Source organism: Hyla sarda, chromosome 2 (assembly GCF_029499605.1).
Source record: "Hyla sarda isolate aHylSar1 chromosome 2, aHylSar1.hap1, whole genome shotgun sequence".
Lineage (NCBI taxonomy): Eukaryota > Metazoa > Chordata > Amphibia > Anura > Hylidae > Hyla > Hyla sarda.
Genome location: NC_079190.1, coordinates 409,408,377 through 409,434,533, shown reverse-complemented (window position 1 = coordinate 409,434,533; position 26,157 = coordinate 409,408,377). Strand labels below are relative to the sequence as shown.

General features: G+C 40.7%; 1 protein-coding gene across 4 annotated transcripts in view; it reads left to right on the top strand.

Moving 5' to 3' along the window:
* Positions 1-26,157, top strand: part of MXRA5 (matrix remodeling associated 5) — a 105,384-nt gene that overhangs the window by 24,144 nt on the left and 55,083 nt on the right. The window contains exon 2 of one of the 4 annotated variants that reach the window (XM_056558842.1): positions 6,279-6,431. The exons of the other annotated variants lie outside the window; for them this stretch is intronic. The gene's annotated coding sequence lies outside the window, so the exon portion shown is untranslated. The remainder of the gene's footprint in view (positions 1-6,278; positions 6,432-26,157) is intronic. 4 annotated transcript variants of the gene reach the window in all.

Here is a 26,157-nt window from a genome sequence, read left to right as displayed (position 1 = left end):
GCTGTGCACACCCCGTTAGTTGCCAAAAGGCTGTGGAGTAAACAAGATGGTAACTTGGCCAGGCATAAATTAAGATGCACTCCAACAGGGTGACTGTGTGAATACTGTGTATGACATGGATTCCCTAATAGATAACTGAAAGGATAGTGAAGAAGGACACAACAGTGATGAGGACAAGACAGAGAATGCGCTGCCTGTGGATGAGGCCTGGCTGCTAGACAGTTGGGAGGGATCTGGTGGAGCAGCAACAGGGGCAAGGTTTTCTTCACATTGGAGTAGGTTTATCAAAACTTGTCCAGAGGAAAAGTTGCTGAGTTGCCCATAGCTACCAATCAGATCGCTTCTTTTGTTTTTCAGAGGCCTTTACAAAAATGAAAGAAGTGATCTGATTAGTTGCTATGGGCAACTCAGCAACTTTTCCTCTGGACAAGTTTTAATAAATCTCCCCAATTGTGGGAGTCTTAACTGTCCGATGCAGCCTTTTAATGCTGCTCCATGCGCATACATAGAGAAATTGTTCCTATACTATCTTTCAATGCGTTTTTATGTTAAACAGAAGTAAACAATACTTTGTTTGATTTTAACCAAGAAAATGCAAATAATTTGGCCTTATATACCTAATCCAAATTCACTCTCAACGCTCAACGTATTTTTGTTAAACCCAGGTAGAAATGCTATATCTTTGCTAGATATTGTAATGTGATAGCTTTCATGGGCTTGTTCTGCAGTGACACTTTTTAGTGTCAAAAGGATACATTTTATTAAATGTAGAGAACATACGATACACACATGCGAAAAGATTGCATAAAAACAATAAAACATCCATAACAATAACAGAAACAAGTATCCAGCAACGTACCAGAGCAAAACATCAACAAGGGAGGGGACTCGGGTAGGAGATAAAAAAAAAAAAAAAGGGGGAGAGGGAGGAAAGGTATCCAATCATTACAGTACTATTGCATTGAAGGTCATTCGTGTATCATTACAGAGATAAATAATAAGACATATCTGCTGCATGGGACGAGGAAGTTCATAAATCTCAAACCTTGTGAAAACTATTCATGGTATCTGAACGGAGGGCATTAAGTTTCTCCGAGATCATAATATTGTTAATTCTGTTAATGACTATGGGTAATAATAAGATTGAAGAGCGCCACTTCGTTGCTATGTGGATTCCGGCAGCAAGTAGAATGAAATGTAGAAGACGACTATGTGATGGGGGTATTTTATCAGATTTGATACCTAATAGGCAGAAGAGCGGATCTATAGAATAATTAGTGTTGGTAACTGTTGAGATAAGGTCCATGGCCTCCCCCCAAAAGGCAGCCACCTTTGGACAGGTCCACCAAATGTGAAGCATGGGGCTGTGTTTGGCGCAACCACAGAAACATAGAGGTGATACCTCTGGGTAAATATCGTGGAGTCTCTTTGGGACCATGTATGTTCTGTGTAATATTCGGAGTGCAGTTTCTGCCAGGGAAACTTGCCAGCTACCCTTACTCAGTTGCGTACAACAAGAATGCCAATAATTCAGAGGTATTGTGGTTTGGAGGTCCTCTTCCCATTGTAACATAAATGGTAGTTTGGTGTCAGGGGGAGGTTGATTAAGTGTAGAATATATAACGGACAAGGAGCCAGTTCGAAGTGGTGAGTATAAAGCCAGAGCTTCAAACGAGGTAGTGTTTACCACCATTTGAGAAGGGACTATGCTCTGGAAATAGGACAAAATCCGAGTCAGTCTAAGCAATTCGATAGTAGGAGGTCGAAATCTAGTTACAAATGAGTCTCGAGTAATGAGTTTCTTAGCTATCAAGAAATGATGTAAACATGTTAGATTATTGTCACACCACCACCTAAAATCTGTGAGTCCAAGCTCAGGGGAGAACATCGGATTAGCAATAATAGACGTAAGAGGGGAGATCGGAGATTGGAGAGAGAGCTTGAATTGGACAGAGCGCCAAAGAAGGATATCATAGGATGAAATAATAGCAGTAGAGGGAATTAATTGAGATACCGAGGGTGATAACCACATCAAGGAGGACAAAGTGCATGGAGCCAGGAGACTATTTTCTAGAGAGATCCATCTGGGACCTGAGGTCTGGCATGGCATAAGAGAAGTTGAGAGTGACGAGCAGATTTATAGTATAAGAGAAAATTTGGCACCGATAGCCCACCTATTCGTTTGTGGTAATACATTAAAGACCTGGAGATACGGGGCCGGAGACCCCGCCAGATGAAAGCAAACACATCCGCCTGTAGGGTCCGCAGCTCCGATTTCCTAATGGTTATCGGAAGCATGCGGAAAAGATACAACAGTTTGGGAAGCACCACCATTTTCACAGAGTGAATCCGTCCCAGCCAGGAAATATGTGGTAGGTCCCACCTAGCGAGGTCCGCCCGAATGGACTTAAAAAGTTGAGCGTAATTCAGTTTGTAAAGGGGAGGAAGAGAAGAGGGGAGGGAGATTCCAAGATAGGGTATAAATGATTTAGAGGGAGAAAGGTTGAAGTTGAGAGTGATAAGATCCTGTACAGACTGAGGAGTGTTACAGTATAGGACTTCGGACTTGTGCCTATTAATCACCAGGCCCGATAGCTTGGAAAAACGATCCAGTACCGAAAATAAATTTGGCAAAGAGATCAGAGGCTTGGTTAATGTAAATATAAAGTAAGTCTTCAGTAAATAAATTGACCTTGTATTCAGCTTGGGCAATAGTAACTCCCGATAAGTGGGCACCCCTGGCGAGTGCCTCTTTGAACCAATATAGGAGCTGAGGTCAGTGATGGGAGTTTCAGATAAGCCCGGGGGTGAGAATATAGAGCACCTAAGGCATCTACAAAGGGTCCCGAAAAGCCCATCCTCCTAAGAACTCCAAATAGATAGGGCCATGAAACTGTATCAAAAGCTTTTTCTATATCTAACCCCAACAATGTTAAAGGAGTATGTGTCGAGGATGCCCAGTGAACCACATTGAGAACTTTCCTAATATTATCTGGGGCTTGCCTCCCAAGAATGAACCCCACTTGGTCCTTATGAACCAAATCTGGGAGGAGAGAATTAAGTCTACGGGCCAAAATGGAGGTGAAAATTTTAGCATCTAAGTTAATAAGTGAAATAGGGAGATAATTGGATGGAAGAAGGGGGTCCCTATTTGGCTTAGGAATAACCACTATACATGCATGAAGGAATTCTGGGGGCATGGGAGAACCTGAGAGAATCTTATTGCAGTATTGTACTATGTGGGGTGATAATATGGAGCCAAACGACTTATAATATTGGGCTGAAAAGCCATCCGGGCCTGGCGCCTTACCTAGTTTCAAGTCCGATATTGTCCGCGTCACCTCCTCATCCGTAACAGGAGAGTTGAGCATAGTACGGTCCTCAACTGAAATTGAAGAAAGCGGAATATTACTTAGAAAAGAGTGAATAGTAGCAGGAGAGGGAGGAGAGGAGTTCTCCTTGTATAAGGCAGAGTAAAAAGAGTGGAAGGTGTTGTATTTATGAGAAGGATTGGACGTGGAAACTCCAGGCCTAAATTGTATTTTATGAACACAATTCAGTTTCTGTTTTTGTCTCAACATATTAGCTAAATGTTTGTCAGGTTTGTTTGCTAACTTAAAGGGGTACTCCGGTGAAAACCTTTTTCCTTTTAAATCAACTGGCTCCGGAAAGTTAAACAGATTTTTACATTACTTCTATTAAAAAATCTTAATCCTTCCTGTGCTTATTAGCTGCTGAATATTACAGAGGAAATTCTTTTCTTTTTGGAATTCTCTCTGATGACATCACGAACACAGTGCTCTCTGCTGATGTTATTATAATAATAAGTCATTATTTATTTTTGTCCTTAGTGGGATTTGAACCCAAGGCCCCAGCACTGCAAGGGAGCAGTGCTAACCACTGAGCCACCATGCTGCCCTTAGCATACATCTGCTATGCACGGTTGCTAAAATGGACAGAGATGTCAGCAGAGAGCACTGTGCTCGTGATGTCATCAGTGTTCCAAAAAGAAAGGAAATTCCTCTCTAGCATTCAGCAGCTAATAAGTACTGGAAGGATTAAGATTTTTTAATAGAAGTAATTTACAAATATGTTTAACTTTCTGGAACCAGTTGATTTAAAAGAAAAAAGGTTTTCACCGGAGAACCCCTTTAAAGTATGTAGCGTAATGCTTTCTCCATGCGGTCAGATAGGACTGAGTCCAATTGTAATCTAGTTGTACGGACTGCTTGATAAAGATAGGGGGTGGGATTCAATTGATGTGCCAGAGTGAGCTTCTATTTCCGAGTAGATTTGGGGACGGCATAAAAGGGACTCATTGAGTCTCCAAGAGAAGGGGGTCACACAACGTTGGCCAAAATTAAAGTGAGAGAAGACCATATCATGGTCGGACCAGGAGCTTTGTATATGTCTGGAATAGAGGAGGTGAGATAGAGCAGTAGAGTTAGATAAGATCCAGTCTATTCTGGTGTATAACGCATGCGCAGGAGAGTAGTTGGTATATCTGCGTTGTGACAAGTTGTGTTCTCTCCATGTGTCTGCCAACTCATAATTAGAAAAGGTAGCATTAAGGAGTCTCTGTTGATGACCTGAGCGCCTGAATGCAGAAGTACTCGATCTATCCAGTACACCATTAAGCACCATGTTAAAATCTCCGCACCAAATAAGGTGATCAAAAGTAAGAGAATCTAACCTGGAAGCCAAATGGACAAAAAAGGAAAGAGGGTCTTCGTTCGGCGCATATGAATTTATCAGACACATGCGAGAGTCCAAGTAAGACCCCTCCAGAATGAGGTAGCGGCCTTCCGGATCGCTAAAGGTGTTAGTGACAGAAAAAGGAAAAGAGTTGTGTAAAAGAGTGACGACTCCCCTGGACTTGGTACCATGTGAGGCCATAAAGAATCTGTTATAGGTCGGGTGTATATGTTTAGGGAAAGAGGAAGTGGTAAAGTGCGACTCCTGCAAACAAATTACATCAGGGCAATGTTTCATGTAATCTAGAAATGCTTTTTCCCTCTTAACCGGAGCATTAAATCCCCTGACATTATGAGAAAGGACCTTACACATCATAAAGTCGGATATATAATCTCAGCGTGGACACAAATAACATAGATTTGAGAACAGTAGGATCAGTACAAACTAAAATAGAGATAAAAAAATAGAACCTGAGATTGGAACAGGCAGTAGGGGGAAAAAAAAAGGGCAGGTACATTACTGGTAAAACAAGTACAATAAACCCATCGGTAATCAACTCTTGAAATAAGAAGAAAAAGGATAAACAAAATAAACAGGAGTACAACCCCAGTAGCAATACCAGTCTAAGTAGGGCAACATGGTAGTTCATCTCACCGTTAAGCCTATAACATTCGGCAACAAGCAAATATGAATACAAATAATAAAAAAATAAAAAGGGTCAATAGTCCCGTCTGTCAACAGTAAAAACAAAAAGACTGCGGTATTATAGTAGACGGCAGAACAGAGAAGAGCCTAAAAAACGTATCAAGCCAGGAATATGAGCGACATCCCTATTCTCTGTCAGGAGGAAAATCATCCTGGATTTTGTTGCAGTGGTCATCTCCGTTTATGCGGTGAGTCCACTCGGTGCCACATCCTTTTTAGTGGAGTCTGCCTAGGCGGCGGGGTACGGACAGTACGGTACAGTACGGAATTAGAGCGTACTTGAAATTGGAGACTGAACGGGAATCCCCACTTGTAACGGATCTGAGCTTTTTGGGAGTGCCAGGGTGACTGGTCTCATGTGTCTGCATCTTTCCAGAGTAGACGGGGCCAAATCAGCATAGAGATGTACAGAAGCAGGGAGTCAAAGTAGTGGGGATACATTTCTTGCAGCCTGCAGCAATCTATCCTGCATTTCTGGGTAATGTAGTTTGAGTATTATGTCCCTGGGGATCTCTGTATTTTTAGGCCTCACCAAGGCTCTATGTATACGGTCCATTCTCAAGAGGGAGACCTCCGCCTGCGGCAGCAATGCACGAAAAGGTCAGTCACCACTTTAACATAATCAGTAGTGGATTCAGGGAGTCCCGGTATTCTGATATTAGCCCATCTAGAGCGATTCTCAAGATCCTCTATTTTCATTTCTAATAGGTCTAGTCGCTCCGCTTGATCCGCCATTACAGTGTGGTAAGCTTCTACTGCCTCCTCCTGGTCTGTGGTGCGGAGATCTATGTCAGACACTCTTTTTCCCAGATCACTTGCTTGTCTTGTAAAGTCCGCCACCGCCTGTGCCAACTTCGTCTTAAACATCTGTTTTATAGAGCGGAAGAGATCGGAGGGGTTGAGCGGGTCAGTCGGAGACGAAACCGCCGGGGGATAATCTGAAATATCGTCCTCCTCAAGAAGCTCCGGACTGTGTGCGCGCGAAGGAGGTGACGCCATCTTGTTGCGGGGACCGGAGTGAAATAAATCAGGTATAGTCTGTGAAAGAGACTTTTGAGAAGAGCCAGATTTAGACATCTCAGGCTGGGACATCTTATCAACAAGGCTGTGAGGAAATTGCTGCTGTGGAGCCGGTTTACCGGCACTTAGAAAGGCTTAATCCCCGTGGTAGGCACGGAGCTCACATGAGACATGTCCTTCTCAGCGAGCCGCGCGCATGCGCCCCTTGCAGTGACACTTGTTGCTAGGATTTGTAGTGCACCGACTGAACTGAGCAATGCAGGTGACAGGTCACTACTGTCTAAGGTTAGCCCACTGCTCAATGCTTTGCTCAGCTTGCTTTGTATTGTAGTGTGATTGCTTTTATTTGTTAGTTATGCAATCAGACTGCTGGGATTTGTAGTGCACAACTGGAAACAGTAATGCAGTTGACAGGTCACTGTCTAAGGTCAGCCCACTGTTTTGCTTTGCTTGCTTTGGATGGTAATGTGATAGCTATTATAGACTCATTCTGCAGTCAGACTGCTGGGATTTGTAGTACACCAAAGAGACACAGCAATGCTCAATCTTTTGCTCAGCTTGCTTTCTCTTGTATTAGTAAATGATTTCTGGAATCAGTAGTTCTTCTGTGATCTCTTTCTCTTAGCTTTCACTCCTAGATGGCTGTAATTAAAGCAATGATTGGCTAACCTGGGGTTATGTGATCTTGCTGCTAGCTGCAAGGTATGCTGGGCTACCCTGACATCATCTCAGTGTTCCCAGCCCTTCTTCCATTCATTCAGGTGCCAAAGTGCCATGTGTTCCTCATCCCTTCTACTAATAATAGCTCAGTTGCCAGGCTAGTGCAAGCCAAAGTTAAAACGCTCAGCAAGTTGCTTTTACCTCCAAGTTGTGATTGAGACTGGGTTTGCTGGGTTTCTTACTCGCTCAGCTCTTGTATATTCACTCAGGGAAAAAGTAATTATTATTATTTTTTAAGCTTTTGACCAGACTGGTTCTCCTGGCTCTTATGACGATTATACATTGTGAAATACTAGAGGCAAAAAGGTAATTTTTCATAGAATTGGGAGTAACTAACATTAGTACTGGCTGCATGTTATGCTATTCTTGTTGTCAGAAGTGAAGGAAATACCTGCCATAACCTCTGGTGGAAAGCCCCAATGCAAGTGTAAACTAGCCTTAAAAGAGTACTCCGGCCCTAAGACGTCTTATCCCCTATCCGGCTGTCACGCCCCCGGAGGGTCCCCAGCCGGGACCCCCGTGACTAGACATCTTATCTCCGTAGCGCGAAAACAGAATTCTGAACATTTAGTTCCGAACGTTGGCTAGTGGAGTACCCCTTTAAGACCCCATACCACCAAGCCTTTCAAATGAAAGTTTAGGTGTCAAGGACTGTGGTGAGTCAAGGCGTAAAGCTTTGACTCCTTTAGCTCAAATTATACCCTGACATTGTTATGTCCAACTATAGATAAAAGGCAATTGAGGTACTGACTAATAACCACGTGTAATATATAATTATATGTTTTCTTATCATTTCAATTATTTAACAAAGCTACTGTTGTGCAATATAGCTTATTTCTGAGGGTTGATAGGATCTTAATTCCTAGAATACAGAATACAAACTCTACTGGGATTTGCCAGAAAACCATAAATTGCTTAAAGGACTGCTCCAGTGGAAAACTTTTATTTTATTTTATTTTTTAAATCAACTGGTGCCAACAGATTTGTAAATTACTTCTATTAAAAAATCTTAATCCTTCCGGTACTTATGAGCTGCTGAATACTACAGAGGAAATTATTTTCTTTTTGGAACACAGTGCTCTCTGCTGACATCACGAGCACAGTGCTCTCTGCTGACATCTCTGTCCATTTTAGGAACTGACCAGAGCAGCATATGTTTGCTATGGAGATTTTCTCCTACTCTGGACAGTTCTTAAAATGGACAGAGATGTCAGCAGAGAGCACTGTGCTTGTGATGTCAGCAGAGAGCTCTGTGTTCCAAAAAGAAAATAATTTCCTCTGTAGTATTCAGCAGCTAATAAGTAGAGGAAGGATTAAGATTTTTTAATAGAAGTAATTTACAAATCTGTTTAACTTTCTGGCACCAGTTGACTTACATAAAAAAAAAAAAAAAAAAAAAAAAGTTTTCCACCGGAGTACCCCTTTAACCTCTTAAGGACCCAGGACGTACGGGGACGTCCCCGCACCCTGGGCTTTAAGGACCCAGGACGTCCCCGTACGTCCTGGCGTTTTCCGGTCTCTGCCGCTCGCCGGGCAGAGATCGGAACCGGATGCCTGCTGAAATCCTTCAGCAGGCATCCAGGGCAAACGCCGAGGGGGGCCATGTAGGCCCCCCATGTCGGCGATCGCCACAAATTGCAAGGGAAATCGCCCTTGCGATCTGCAGCGATACCGGGCTGATCGGGTCTCTGGGACCCGACCGCCCGGTAATTTCGCATGATCCCGGCTGTCACAAACAGCCAGGACCATGCTAAAGAATAGGAGCGAGGTGGCAAGCCTGCCACCTCCTCCTATTCCCTGCGATCCGTCGGTTAGTTAACCGACCAATCGCAGGAGGGGGGGTGGTTACTTCCTCCCGTTCTGCCCGGCCCCTTGAAGTCCGGAGAGGACGGGAGGAAGACCGGAGGACGCGGCGGGGGAAGGGGGAGTGCTGGGGACCGGCCCCGGTACTTACCTCTTCCCTGAAGACCCGGATCCCGGCGAGGAAGACGGCGGCGGCGGCGGCGACAGGTGAGTAGATCTTCAGCCGCGGTCGGGCCCTTTACAGCAATGCACGTCGCCGTAAAGCGACATGCATTGCTGTATTGGAACCCTGTAAACTACAACTCCCAGCATGCCCAGACACCCCTTGGCGTCTGGGCATGCTGGGAGTTGCAGTTTTGCAACTTCTGGAGGTCCACAGTTTTTGGACCACTGTGCCCTTCCAGATGTTGCAAAACTACACATCCTCAGCATGCCCTTACTGTCCAGGCATGCTGGGAGTTGTAGTTCTGTAACATCTGGCCCTTCAGATGTTGCAGAACTACAACTCCCAGCATGCCTGGACAGTTTTGGCATACTGGGAGTTGTAGTTTTGCAACATCTGGAAGGGCACAGATTGGGAACCCCTGTATTAGTGGTCTGCAAACTGTAGTCCTCCAGATGTTGCAAAACTACAACTCCAAGCATGCTGGGAGTTGTAGTTCGGCAACATCTGGCTCTAAAGATGTTGCCGAACTACTACTCCCAGCATGCCCGAGAATGTTTGGGAGTTGTGGTTTTGCAACAGCTGGAGGCACACTGGTTGGGAAACATTGTTTCCTAACTCAGTGTTTCCCAACCCGTGTGCCTCCAGCTGTTGCAAAACCACAACTCCCAAACATTCTCAGGCATGCTGGGAATAGTAGTTTTGCAAAAGCTGGAGGTCCCCCCCCCCCCCCTGTGAATGTACAGGGTACGTTCACATGGGCAGGGGCTTACAGTGAGTATCGGGCTGCAAGTTTGCGATGCAGCAAATTTTGCGCAGCAGCTCAAACTCGCTGTAACCCCCCGCCCATGTGACTGTACCCTAAAAACACTACACTACACTAACACAAAATAAAATAAAAAGTAAAATACACTACATATACACATACCCCTACACAGCCCCCCTCCCCTCCCCAATAAAAATGAAAAACGTCTGGTACGCCACTCTTTCCAAAATGGAGCCTCCAGCTGTTGCAAAACAACAACTCCCAGTATTGCCGGACAGCCATTGGCTGTCCAGGCATGCTGGGAGTTTTGCAACAGCTGGAGGCACCGTGTTTGGGAATCACTGGCGTAGAATACCCCTATGTCCACCCCTATGCAAATCCCTAATTCAGGCCTCAAATGCACATGGCGCTCTCACTTTGGAGCCCTGTCGTATTTCAAGGCAACAGTTTAGGGCCACATATGGGGTATCGCCGTACTCGGGAGAAATTGACTAACAAATCTTGGGGGTCTTTTTCTCCTTTCACCCCTTATGAAAAGGGGAAGTTGGGGTCTACACCAGCATGTTAGTGTAAAAAAATAAACTTTTTACACTAACATGCTGATGTTGCCCTATACTTTTCATTTTGACAAGAGGTAAAGGGGAAAAAAGCCCCCCAAAATTTGTAACGCAATTTATCCCGAGTACGGAGATACCCCATATGTGGGTGCAAAGTGCTCTGGGGGCGCACAACAAGGCCCAGAAGGGAGAGTGCGCCATGTACATTTGAGGTGATTTTCACAGGGGTGGCTGATTGTTACAGCGGTTTTGACAAACGCAAAAAAAACAAAACCCCACATGTGACCCCATTTCGGAATCTACACCCCTCACGGAATGTAATGAAGGGTGCAGTGAGAATTTACACTCCACAGGTGTCTGACAGATCTTTGGAAGAGTGGGCTGTGCAAATTAAAAATGTTGTACAGCCCACTGTTCCAAAGATATGACAGACACCAGTGGGGGGTAAATGCTCACTTTACACCTTGTTACATTCCGCAAGGGGTCTAGTTTCTAAAATGGTATGCCATGTGGGGGTTATTTTGCTGTCCTGGCACCATAGGGGCTTCCTAAATGCGACATGCCCCCCGAGCAAAATTTGCTCTCAAAAAGCCAAATATGACTCCTTCTCTTCTGAGCATTGTAGTTCGCCCGTAGTGCACTTCAGGTCAACTTATGGGGTACTTCCATACTCAGAAGAGATGGGGTTACAAATTTTGGGGGGTATTTTCTGCTATTAACTCTTGCAAAAATGTGAAATTTGGGGGGGAAACACACCTTTTAGTGATTTTTAAATTTTTTTTTTTACGTATGCAAAAGTCGTGAAACCCCTGTGGGGTATTAAGGCTCACTTTATTTCTTGTTACGTTCCACAAGGGGTCTAGTTTCCAAAATGGTATGCCATGTGTTTTTTTTTTTTTTTTGCTGTCCTGGCACCATAGGGGCTTCCTAAATGCGACATGCCCCCCGAGCAAAATTTGCTCTCAAAAAGCCAAATATGACTCCTTCTCTTCTGAGCATTGTAGTTCACCCATAGTACACCTCAGGTCAACTTATGGGGTACCTTCATACTCAGAAGAGATGGGGTTACAATGTTTGGGGGGTATTTTCTTCTTTTAACCCCTGCAAAAATGTGAAATTTGGGGGGAAACACACATTTTAGTGAAATTTTATTTTTATTTTTTTACATATGCAAAAGTCGTGAAACCCCTGTGGGGTATTAAGGCTCACTTTATTCCTTGTTACGTACCTCAAGGGGTCTATTTTCCAAAATGGTAGGCCATTTTGCTGTTCTGGCACCATAGGGGCTTCCTAAATGCAACATGCCCCCCAAAAACCATTTCAAAAAAACGTACTCTCCAAAATCCCCTTGTCACTCCTTCGCTTCTGAGCCCTCTACTGCGCCCGCCGAACACTTTACATAGACATATGAGGTATGTGCTTACTCGAGAGTAATTGGGCTACAAATTGAAGTATACATTTTCTCCTTTTACCCCTTGTAAGAATTCAAAAATTGGGTCTACATGCGAGTGTAAAAAATGGAGATTGTGAATTTTCTCCTTCACTTTGCTGTTATTCCTGTGAAACACCTAAAGGGTTAAAACTCTGACTGAATGTCATTTTGAATACTTTGGGGAGTGCAGTTTTTATAATGGGGTCATTTGTGGGGTATTTCTAATCCACTTCAAACCTGAACTGGTCCCTGAAAAATTGTGAGTTTGAAAATTTTGTGAAAAATTTGAAAATTGCTGCAGAACTTTGAAGCCCTCTGGTGTCTTCCAAAAGTAAAAACAAGTAAATTTTATGATGCAAACATAAAGTAGACATATTGTATATGTGAATAAAAAAAAAATTATTTGAAATATCCATTTTCCTTACAAGCAGAGAGCTTCAAAGTTAGAAAAATGCTAAATTTGCTAATTTTTCATCAAATTTGGGGATTTTTCACCAAGAAAGGATGCAAGATACCACAAAATTTTACCACTATGTTAAAGTAGAATATGTCACGAAAAAACTATCTTGGAATGAGAATGATAACTAAAAGCATTCCAGAGTTATTAATGTTTAAAGTGACAGTGGTCAGATGTGCAAAAAATGGCCGGGTCCTGAGGTGTAAAATGGCTGGGTCCTTAAGGGGTTAAGCATTTGAGACCATAAGGTATGTGAATCCCAATATTTATAGCTGCGGATCATTTACTAGGACATAATCTTAAGAGGGTAAGCTCTGCATACCATAGTTCAAAGATGTTATTTACAAGCAAATGCCTGAAACCTGACATCATCCAAGTCATTCCATCAGTGACTGTTCAGATGTAGGAAAAAAAAAAATTAATATATATATATATATATATATATATATATATATATATATGTAGTATACGTAAGGTTACCTACTTTTTTACTAATAGCAGCTTCAGTGCTTTTTATGTTGCTTTTATTAAGCATGAAATATACATAAAGCGTCAATAAAAACCACACAGGCAACTGAATAAGACGATATTGGGGTGTGAGACCTGACATGCAATAAAATTACTGTATGACTGACATAACATGTGTCCACATAGTAAGGGATAGATACATTAAATTAATGTGGGATATAGTACAACATCAACAAGTGTAGTAAACAGTACTTATAACACTGTAAAAAATAATAATGACAACCCCCTCACAATTAAAGTGCATGGGCTGGAAATTTAAGCTACACAAAAAAGTGCTAAAACGCTAGAAATGGAAATAAGCTATAAGCAGGTAAAACTATAAGCAACAGGTACATACAGTATAACAAGACTATCCCCATCACCCCACCAATCCTCTATCGTGTTTCGCCGGACCAGCTTTATCCGGGTGTCCTAGAGACATGTCAAAAGTTTTGATTGGTCAGGGTCTGATTGTTCAGACCTCCACCAATCAGGAGAACAAGCTGAGAGAAGTGTCTTTTAATCACCTGATCAATCTTAGGCTATGTCCACACTTTGCAATGTCTGCACGGAAAATCTCCGTAAAAACATTCCGAGAGATCTGCACAGGAATGCGCCGTCTCATAGACGGCAATGCATTCAGTGCAGAGTCCGAAGAAATAATGAACAGGTTCATTCTTTCTGCGGACAAGGAAATCGGAATGAATTTCCATGCCAGAAACATCTGCCACAGAAATTCTACCGTGTGCACAGCCCAGCAGAATCCTGTTGAACTCTGCTGTTCCAGAATCTCTGTGCTGAATTCCAATGTGGAATTCTGCACGGAATTTCCGACATGTGTATATAGCCTTAACCCCTGAAGGTCTCAGTGTTTTTCAGTTTTTGCATTTTCGTTTTTTCATCCTTACCTTTTAAAAATGATAACCTTTTAAATTTTCCACCTAAAAACCCATATGATGGCTTATTTTTTGCATCACCAGTTCTACTTTGTAATGACATTAGTCATTTTACCCAAAAATCTACGGCGAAAGCAGAAAAAAATAATTGTGCGACAAAATTGAAAACAAAAACGCCATTTTGTAAATTTTGGGGGCTTTCATTTCTACGCAGTGCATTTTCTGGTAAAAATGACACCTTCTCTTTATTCTGTAGGTCCATACGATTAAAATGATACCCTACTTATATAGGTTGGATTTTGTCGTACTTCTGGAAAAAATCATAACTACATGCAGGAAAATTTATACGTTTAAAAATGTTCTCTTCTGACCCCTATAACTTTTAATTTTTCCGCATAGGGGGATGTTTGAGGGCTCATTGTTTCCACCGTGATCTGAAGTTTTTATCGGTACCATTTTTGTTTTGATCTGACTTTTTGATAGCTTTTTATTCCATTTTTTATGGTATGGCATCCTGTAAACTGTTCGGGATGCCGCGATTTCACAGCGACGGTCCCGAACAGCACCACTGAGCTGCCGGGAAGGTTTCACTTTCACTTCAGACGAGGTGATCAACTTTGATTGCCGTGTCTGAAGGGTTAATACCTGGCATCACCACGATCGGTGATGTCCGGTATTAGCCACGGGTCCAGGCCGTTGATGGCCGCCAGGACCGACCTGATATGAAGTGACCCTGCGCAAAATATACGTCCTGCATCATTCAGGAGTTAATGAAAGTGTAGGGAGCATGCCTTGATCACGTGACACGGAGCAGGAAGAAAAGCGCACAGCTGCCCAGACTTCTCTCGGCTTGTTCTATTGATCGGTGGAGGTTTGAACATCCTGACTGATTAAAACTTTTTACATGTCTCTAGTACAAGTTAAAAGTTTGTGGTATTGCCATCAGTTATCCCCTATACACAGAATGAGGGATAACAAGCCAACTGGTTTTGGTCAAACCACTGGAGAATGAATGGAGCTCAGACTGCGTTTGTGCCGTGTGCACCCTTCATTTAGGGGGACACTTTCCCTTCATTCTCATGAAGTGATGTTAAGCATTCAGAAATCCACCAATCAACTTGTGGAGAGGGGATCATTTTTGGAGATTGAAGGTTTAACCCTTTAGAGCTGAAGAACATTTGGAGTTGAAGTTCTATAACATTGGAGTCGAAACAGTATATGGTCTTGAATATTTTTGGATGGACTATTGCTTGAAATTATTATTGCTATATTCATAGTATAGCATAGCATTGTGGATTCAAACCTATCTTGGTGGTGCACCATCTGCTAGTTGATTTTATTCACCCTCTACTGCGCAGACCCAAAATCACGTTCTCTGTTTATTTTAGTAAGGCTAAGATTGAATGTCTGATATAAATAATTAGAGATGAGCGAAGTTACAGTGATTCAATTCGTCACAAACTTCTCGGCTCGGCGGTTGCTGACTTTAGCCTGATTAAATTAGTTCAGCTTTCAGGTGCTCCGGTGGGCTGGAAAAGGTGGATACAGTCCTAGAAGAGAGTCTCCTAGGACTGTATCCACCTTTTTCAGGCCACAGGGGCACCTGAAAGCTGAACTAATTTATGCATGAAAAGTCATCAACTGCCGAGCCGAGAAGTTCGTGACAAATCGAATTACTGTAACTTTGCTCATCTCTAGAAATAATCATAATTGATAGTACAGATCCATCAATGGGCATTAATACCAGGAGAAAAAAAATATTCCTGGAGTACTTATTTAAACCTTATAAATGAGCTGTAGGACAGTTTAACACTTCACTGACTTTATGTTGTCATCTGTTGAGCACATAGGGGGAGATTTATGAAAACCTGTGTATAAGAAGTGGTGCAGTTGCCCATAACAACCAATCAGATTGCCTCTTTCAGTTTTAAAAAGGCTTCTGAAAAAAGAAGGAAGCAATCTTATGGGTTGCTATGGGCAACTGCACCACTCTTTCTCTACACAGGTTTTGATAAATCTCCCCCATTGACTCAAGCAACATACTCTAGAACTCTGGTTCCATCCTTCATAAAAAAAAAAAAAAAAAAAAAAAATTTTATATATATATATATATATATATATATATATATATATATATATATATAATGTGCGGCAAATGTATTATTTGTTTTACACATTTTCTACACCTCACTAAACACTGGCCCTCATTTACTATTGCAAACCCAACATGTTTTGTTGGGTTGTGTGCCAGATTCTGTCGTATTGTGCCAGAAATTGGGCCAGAATTGAAAAAACCCTGACCGAGAACCCGAAAAGGGGCGTGGTTGCCTGGAAAGGGGCGTGTCCTCAACATTTTCACAAAAACCCAACATATTTACTAAGGTTTCCACATAAAATGTGGTGGATTTCAGCTGAGGAAAACCAGACAGATCAGAAATTTTTTTTTAAAAAAAGCTAATTGTAGGGAAAGTGGAAAATGTAGGGAAACCATAGTAAATACCGTGGAAAATAAATTGTAGGGAATTAAAACCCACAAAGAAACCTTCACTGCACTCTTAGTAAATAAGGACCACTGTCTCCAAATGAGAGGTAGATATGAGTGATAAAAATCTCTAGATGTAATAGTGACATGAGCAATTCCTTTGGAGCACAATAACCCAGACAAGCGGTTACACAGGAAAGACAAAGACATATTTAAGAAGTTCCAGATCTTAATTTGACTCTGATAAGCTTGACACATCTCTGGTTGTCTAGTCTAGGTTTATATTATCTAAATTAAATACAGAATAAATAAATCTTCCCCTCTACCTCCTTGATAGGTATGCAGTAACAGATGCTGTAATCAGAACGTGTACCAACTGGACTAAACAGTCCTGCTGGAAACAGTAGCTTACTGTTGGCCATCTGGCAGACAGTTTACGAGAAACCAAAACATTCTTCACTGTTAAGTAAATGATCCTGGTTCTTAAAGAGCTGAATGTGTCTCTTCTTCTGATAGGCTGAAGTCATTGTGGGAAAGGGTATATAGGAATCTTTAAAGCTGGAATATTAATTTGGCAGTGTCACGCCATAAAGAGGTGCAAAACCTATGACAGCCACAGAGTTCTAAGGATATTATGTGACACTGGGTCACTGTATAGTCTTTCATGTGACTACAGCTGAGGTGCAAACATACGCATTTATTTTCCTTGGAATTCAACCAGTTAACTACATATATATATATATATATATATATATATATATATATATATACAGCAACAGAAGAATGCAGCAGCAGACTGCCAGCACAAAGATATAGGTGCAACATGAATATGCAGTTAAAACATGGAGAGCTATACAGCTATGGTGTAATAGATGCAAATGTGAAACTATGAAATAGTGAGGCACTTAGCTCGCAAATTTGTCTCCGCCGGCGGTCAAATAGCTTGGACCGTCCCACCGCGATAAGGTGGTCTCCTTGGGACGGACCCTACACTGTGAATATGCCTCTGTGTGAACAGTTCAGTAAGCATGGCAGGATCTGGAACATCCAAGCCACCTTATATACACACCTGATAGAGGTGGGTGGGGTGCAAGGCCAACATGGAGGTAGCCACTCCCCCGTATGTGCAATACAGACAAAGAATTAGTCAGCCAGCACTTTAGTTGATACCAAACTATTATATGGACCTGGCCTACAGGTGCACGCTACTAGGCTAGATATACAGCAACAGAAGAATGCAGCAGCACACTGCCAGCACAAGGATATAGGTGCAACATGAATATGCAGTTAAAACATGGAGAGCTATACAGCTATGGTGTAATATACATATATATATATATATATATATATATATATATATATATATATATATATATATACATACACATCCGGAAAACAGTTAATGTACTCTTGTGAAGCTCTCTGCAAATGCTAGCAGTGACTTGTAAAATGCCGGAATCTTAGGCTTCATCTTAAAATCACTGATGCAAACTTTTAACGAATAAAATTTTTAAAATAAAAAGAGTCTTTTTTTTTTTTATGTTACTACTGTAAAGTAGTAAATAAAGTGTATTTAGTAACAACAGTCTTATTGCAAAAGGTGGTGTAAAGAATGCAACTGCACCAGGGTCCATCTGCCTATTGGTCTCATAGACTCTCTGAAAAGAACAATGCTATAGGTGGAGGGTTGCGCTGTTTTTCCTCATGCAAGTTTTCTGGAAAGTTGCTCTGATTGGGTCTGAACCTATCAGCTATTTATATTGAAACATCTCTTTAAAGAAGTTATCTACCCTTTGAAAAATTGTAATAAGTGGCGCAAATGTTCACTCAGTGGCCCCAGTGGTCACATGTAATACTACTGGCTTAATGGCTCCAATCACTGAGAAGTGATACCACTAGTATGACACATTGGGGGAGATTTATCAAAACCTGTGCAGAGGAAAAGTTGCCCAGTTGCCCATAGCAGCCAATCACTTCTTTCATTTTTCACAGGGCTTTTAAAAAAAAAAAAATTAAAGAAGCGATCTGATTGGTTGCTATGGGCAATAGTGTTGCTCGCGAATATTCCCAATGCAAATTTTATTCGCAAATATCGCATATTCACGAATTTGCGAATATTTGCCAATATAGCACTATATATTCGCAATTACGAATATTCATTTTTCTTTTTTACATTTTTTTCACAGTACACATCACAATGATCATCCCTCTCTGCTTCCAGCTTATGTGGTGTAAAGAAGGCTCTAATACTACTGTGTGAGACTGGCGTGCGCATTTTCACATATGCGAAAATAAAACGCGAATATTACGAATTTGCGAATTTAGCGAATATATGATGAATATTCGTCCATATATTCGCGAAATATCGCGTATTCGAATATGGTCTATGCCGCTCACCACTAATGGGCAACTGGACAACTTTTGCTCTGCACAGGTTTTGATAAATCTCCACCATCGAGTATGACAGCTGTGGCCACTGATTGCCTGAATCAGGTATGTGTTGGCTGTTAGGAAACAGACCAACAGACCAGGACGCCCAATGGAGCTTCTGAGCTGGATAATCAATATGGTTGGACAGGTGAATATATGTTTATATGTTATTGTTTCCCTCATTCTAATTTTTAAGAAATAAAAAAAACACAAATGGGATGGATGAAGTTCCAATATGCGAAGGTGAAGGTGTAATACAAGAGTATCATATAACAAGTTCCTGGCACAGCAGGAAACAGACATAGTCCCCCAATATAATACAAGTATGACAATATGTCATAAAACAGATAAAGCAAAAAGTCTTGTAGAATAAGGAATGTGTGGACGATAACAATTAAAACATCTCAAAATCCCAGCGAGGAAAACAAAGAGGGGTTGAACAAACAGAAAAACTTGATGATGGGTGCCATGGGACAGAGGGCATACCAACGTGGTCTAACATCAGATACTGTTCCTACAAATGCAAACAAAAGAAAGATGGGGGCTCAGCTTTAAATTACTGTATCAGATATGGTGGGGTGCTACTGGGGGCATGTTCCTACAAATAATATCATATCTAGAAAGAGAAGGAAGGCTAGTAATTCAGCACTTGTTGGGTGATATATCAACCTTTACTCAACTGAGAGTATATATTCAGTCCTGGGGAACCAGGTAGTAGCATGTCTATCCAGACACTGTTTGGATGAGTAAATTTTTTATGCAATTTTATGACAATAAAATGTTTTAACATCTTCTTTGGCTTTCCCTTAAAGGAGTTGTTTTACAGTACCACAGAGCCAGCATTGGATACTGCTGATTTTGCTGGGGGAAGCTTATTATTTGTTCTAATCCACCGTAGCTGTTGCTCTTTAGTGGCTTTCTGGTTTGGCTTATGGAGGAAGCAAGAGAACCCCCTACTATGTTATAAATAAGGCTGTGGAAATATAAAACTCGAAATGGATTTTATGTGTAGATAACACATTTTATTAACAGAAATAGTGATATAATCTTTAATGAAAGCTCCTATGAATGTAGAACTAGTCCTAAATGCCAGTGCTTCAATCTTTCATTATTCCCAATCTTTCATCACAGTAATGTGTGCTCAGTGGATACAGTCTCAGGTGTAATAATAAATGTGGAGAAATAAAATACAAATGTGAGTTAAATATCCAGTATTATGGTATCAATTGGCAGGAATGTAAAAGGAGTTATTCCTACCTTTGTTTCATGTTAGGGAAATATAAAATACCATCAGTTAATGTATTTATAATGAAATCGTCAAATCTATAAAATATATCAGTTACACGGATAGTATCATTCTTGAAGTAACAAGTATTTTACTGCAGATTATGTGGATGTTAACAATCGCTGAGGAGTCTTCCATAAATGTATGAGACTACAAAAGATGTTATTACTACACTTAGGGAACTCTTTTCGTGCGGTAATAACTAAATTATGAATTATGGTCATATAAATTATTAATTATGAAAAATTTAAAATTATCAAAAATATCAAACTTATGACCTGGTGAATTGTAGACAAAGCTAATCAATGCAATTCACATCTGAGTCCGACTATTTCCTCAGATATCAACAAGTTCCTTTTATGACGGGATGACATTAACGCTTAAGGATGTAGTTTTGCAATATACAATAATAGGCTAAAAATTCCTCGTTTTTTTTTTCTGGCAGTTTTTGGAAAACTGCCACTGCAGTTTTCGAGCCAAAGCCAGAAATGTATTCAAAAGGAATGGGACATATAAAGGAAGGACTTGCACTTCTCCTCCCTTATGGATTCACTTCTGACTTTGGCTCAAAAACTGCAGTGGTAGTTTTCCAAAAACTGCCAGAAAAATAAAAAAAATAAAACAAGTGGAAACTTAGCCATACACAGGTATTATAAAGTATGCAGATTTATGGTTATAAGATTATAAACATAAATGAGTAATAAACACAATGATATATGCAAATGAATATCAATTAGATATATTAGTAAACATTATAACTTGTTAATTGACTACATATAAGTAGAACAATACATGTGAGTAGTAAGTAACTTGTTACAATGAAACAAAAGCTACTAGGTTAGGAATATTATATAAGAAAAAGGTTACATATCCCTCTATCCAGAGGAACCTCATGATATCAAGATGGGCAATATCTAATCATAGACATTTCAATATGGAATGCTAAATACACTCCCTGCCCCCTTCTAACCAACTACAAATCACATGACTCCATGAATGGGGAAATCATCTAAGGATATAAACATGGAAGAATTATGATATACCTCCACCCCATTCTGGATATTTTCTATACATGATCTTGGTAAGATATTAAGACACATAGCAGAGTTTTATGATCTCTCTAAACTATATTTTATGAGTAAGAACTTGAAACAAGTTTCCTTTGTGGGAAATATATTTATAACACTTAGTTTGGTGAGTAGGAATTCTATCAATATGTCTAAGCAATTATTTCATGCTTTGATATATTATGAGTCTTGATTCTTTTGCAGTTAGAATGAAGTCTCACAATATCCTAAAACTATAATCTCAATATGTCGATAATTAATTATTTAATTTAATTTATTTATTCACCAATCTAAATGGTGTAATTCCATCCACATTATCCCAATTAGTGTTAATTAAATGAAATACCATTTTTGTGTCTCTTACCAAGTCTATGTAAAAACCTCGCTTCGGCTCTTAGGAAAATTGAACGGCCCATCTTATCGTCATGGATAGCCATTGGTCTGGTACCGTGTGATCAGTCCATCTGCTGGAATCTCACATGGCTTTCCCACCTGGTTGGACCTCTTTCCTGTGTCTTTGTGTGTTATCTACAGCATAGCACAGTCTACAGTTCAGTCTACAGTACCGTCCCTAACATCTGGTTTACCAGACATTTTAATTAGTTAGACACACCCTCCTAAATTGGAATTCCCCACTTAATGTAGGTTGGGCGTGTATATATATATGGTAATGACTATGATACCACTATAATACCCAGAATGCATTGAGCATATTACCCATAATGCCTTTCCTGTCAGTGTAATGTCAACTACTCATATGCTAGGGGGTGCTATTGCATAAGCAATTAACATCATTATCATTAAGGGTTAACTGTCAATAACTGGTCTGAAACCCACATTCCACACTTGACGGATGGAACCATAATTTAATAGGGGTGACACATATAAGTAATTAAACCCTGGATTCTCATAGACATAGAGTCACCAACTGGACATCCAAATTTATTGGAAAGATAATAATACAATGGATGATTCTCTAACACTGATGTGTGAAAGTCTAAAGAATGTAACTTGCCCCCCATTTTCTTGTCTTATCCAAATAGTGATAAATATCTAACAAGACAAGAAGCATTCTCTCAGGCTGGACATTTTTTTTGTAGAGATGAAACTTCAGAATTGTGGCCTACTTAGATTATGCACAAAATGGCCAAAATGATGCTATTACACATATTAAACATAGTGATTCAATTTTGTGGGTGTCTAATTAGCATGACATCTTCTTTATAATATCTCTGTGGGCTTCATGACTTTAGTCCTTTCAGGATGTATCATTTGTATATAGTAAAACCTCTTAGAGATATCGTCCAATGTTGCACAAAATTAATCTTTTAGGGGAGTAGTCTTCTTATAGAAGATGGCTAGTATTCATAATATACAATGGAACCAAAACGTTGTAACAAAAAATCTGGTCTGGACAAGGGGTTGGCCTTCTCCAAGAGCTGCTCTTTTGGAGACACTTTACATGACATGAGTGTGAACATTCTAGACCATTGATCCTTCTTCTGCAAATTAACCTGTTTGTTTGTCTAAGATGAGAATTCCATTCTTCATGTCCCAGATTAGAGTATAAGATCATGCTCTAATGTGTCCAATTTATCTACACTACAGTACTGTATAACTGATGTGAAGTGTCTTTAAAATCCCATGTATATGCTGTGTTTTTTTCCAGAATGTATTTGGAAATCTGTACTTTTTTGGGAAAACTGCGAGTGCAGTTTTTGAGCCAAAGTCAGAAGTGGATCCACTAGGAAGGAGAAGTCCCTCCTTTATATCTCCCATTCATTTCGAATACAGGACAGGCTTTGGCTAAAAAGCTGAAGTGGCAGTTTTCAAAAAAACGTCAGAAAAAACATGTGTGGAAACCAAGCCTTAGAGAGTTGTTATGGCACAAACCTTGGGCAAAGTGTCATAAACCCAGCTCATGCATAAAAATAAAAAACAAAACAAAAAGAAAGACAGCTTGCATGACTTGTGTCACATTTATTATGATTTTAGACACTTTTCTGCCACATCTAAAAGAAAATAGGCATGGCCTCAGTAAGAGGGAGGTTGCTTCACTAAAATGGGCATGGCTTAAGGTGCAGTACTATGTGTTATAAATGTACCAAAATCCAGTGGCAGCAACCCTTCCCTTTTCTTTGGCCAAGTGTCATAAACCAAGCTCATGAATGTAATACTTTGATACACTACTCAGCTAGAGCATTTGGTTTATTACAGTGGCTCAGTATTTAGCAATTTAGCAATGTGGATTTCGGGCCCTGGGTTCATAATCCTGCCAATTGCAACTTCTGCAGTGAGTTTATACATTCTCCCTGGGTTTCCTCTGGGTGCTAATTTGCCTGATTTTGGGATAAGAGCTTGGAGTAGATCCTGTGCGCTTAGTCAGTCACTGGCCGCAAAAATGCCTCATCGTGGCCAGTGACTTCTGTGGGGAAACGGGTAAGTATAGATTTTTTTTTTTTAAAGCACCAACAATATAGAAATAATTTAATAACATCACAATACCCCATTTTAAACCTCCTGCCCAATATTGAATAGGTCACCGTTATTTCACCAAAACATTAAGACATGGGGGGATATTTATCAAATGATTTAGACTGGTTTTTCCTGTCTAAATTTGTCGCACAGAAAGTCGCAGTCTAAATATGTGCGACTTTTCTGCAACTTTTGCTTTAGAGGATTTTTAGAACATGATGCATTCTAGTCCATTTTAGAGAGAAAAATGCATTGGTGCTGAATTTATCAAAAGCGACTTTTCAGCGACAAGTCACATCGGCTGAAAGTACACCGAAATGTCAGACCATATCGAAGCAGGTTTAAATACAGTCTAAAGCATAGATCCCGAAGTCCGTGCGCAGAATTTATCATGAGCTATGCGCACAATAGACCAGCCTAACCATCTGTAGTATGGTCTATATTGATGTGGGACATAGACAGCTTTGATAAATCTCCCCCAAGGACTCCACAAGGCCTCTGAAGAAGTTTTGTTGTATTTGGTTCTAAGACATTAGCAGCAGATCCCAGCAGGTGGATCAAACTGGTTATTGTTTCAGTGTAAAAACTGCACTTCTTAAAGATCAAGTGTGAGCCCCAATCTCCACAGGGACAAATATAAATGAAAACAGTTTCTGTACCATGCTGTATCTTATGTTGGCGCTATATAAATGAGGTTTAAGCTTTGCAGTCAACAAAATGCAAATGCAGCCCTGGAATTTATCTATCTATCTATCTACATCATATGTATGGATAATAACTCATACTCTAATCAAGTAGTATACAAATTAATTCAATATATAAACCATAGGATGCTGTTTAAAGATGGGCATACACTTTAAAGGGGTACTCCCACCCTAGACATCTTATCCCCTATCCAAAGGATAGGGGATAAGATGTCTGATCTCGGGGGTCCCACCGCTGGGGACCCCCGCAGTATTGCATGCGGCACCCATCTGTTTTTTGTGCGGAAGCGCTGGAGGGTCTGAGTCGTGACTACGGGAACGGAAGTCTGTGACATCAGGACTCCGCCCCCGTGTGACGTCACGCCCGTCCCCTCAATGCAAGTCTATGGGAGGGGGCGTGACATTAAATAGCTTTTGGTTAAAGGGGTACTCCAGTAAAAAACTTTTTTTTTTTTAATAGACTGGTTCTAGAACATTAAACAGATTTGAAAATTACTTCTATTTAACACAACCCTTGCAGTACTTATCAGCTAATGTATGCTCCATAGGAAGTTCTTTTTCTGTCTGACCACAGTGCTCTCTGCTGACACTTCTGTCTGTGTCAGGAACTGTCCAGAGCAGGAAAGGTTTTCTATAGGAATTTGCTCCTGCTCTAGACAGTTCATGAGAAAGACAGAGGTGTCAGCAGAGAGCACTGTGGTGAGACAGAAAAGAAATTCAAAAAGAAAAGAACTTCCTCTGTAGTATACAGCAGCTAATAAGTACTGGAAGGGTTAAGATTTTTAAATAAAAGTAATTTAAAAATCTGTTTAACTTTCTAGCACCAGTTGATTTAAAAAATAAAAAATCACCGCAGTACCCCTTTAAGATCGCAGTGAGATTACTTTATAACAATCCATTCCTGCTTATTGAGCTTTTTATATCTAGGCACAAACACAACCTACCTATCATTTAAAGTGGGCTTAAGAAGTATAACGTTCTGTATTCGATATGCATGGACATTTTAAAATATTATGATTTTAATGCTTCTACTTATGAAAAGCTTAATGTCAGCCCAACGGGTACAGACACTTTGGCTTGAAAATCTTTTTTTTTTTCCATCTTGGCTTCCATGAGCAGAAAAAGTAAAACTATCAGAGGAATAATGTTAAATGGCCAGATTCCAAAATAATTATTTTATGAAGTTTAAGAAGTATGACGCTAAGCTTTACATTCCTGTCACTTAAAATCCTTTACTTTTTGATTTAAATAAAAAGATTTGTGTAAAGGATTAGTTAATAGGTGCTGGACAAATGCTTTCTACAGAAAGTAAAAATAGAGATTATCTGTGCTTTTATGGAAAAATCTAGAATGTGAACAAACAACATTTCATTTACCACTAGTTAAAATGGTTCAGTAGTAATATGATAAAATGAGACCTAATTCTATCAGATTATCAGTTTGGAGCAATACTACTACAAATCTATTAAATTACGTTATCTTTAAAGGGGTACTCTTTCCATAGGATAGGGGATAAGATGTCTGATCGCGGGGGTCCCACCACTGGGAACCCCCCGATCTCTCCTGCAGCACTCCCTATCATCTGGTGCACGTCACGCCCCCGCCTCCTCGTGACATCACGCCCCACCCCCTCAATCCAAGTCTATGGGAGGGGGCGTGACGCCCCCTCCCATAGACTTGCAATGAGGGGGCGGGGCATGACATCACAAGGGGGTGGGGTCATGATGTCACAATCCTCTGGAGATATCACGGGGGTTCCCAGTGGTGGGACCCTTTGGACAGAGGATAAGATGTCTAGGGGCGGAGTACCCCTTTAAATTTTATGGCATTGACTAGTGGTCTCCAAACTGTGGCCCTCCAGATGTGGCAAATCTACAACTTCCAGCATGCCCCGACAGCCAACGATGCAGCGAGCATGCTGGGAGTTGTAGTTTGTATGGAGGACCACAGTTTGGGGACCTGTGGTAAAGACATATGCACGAGAAGTTTATTA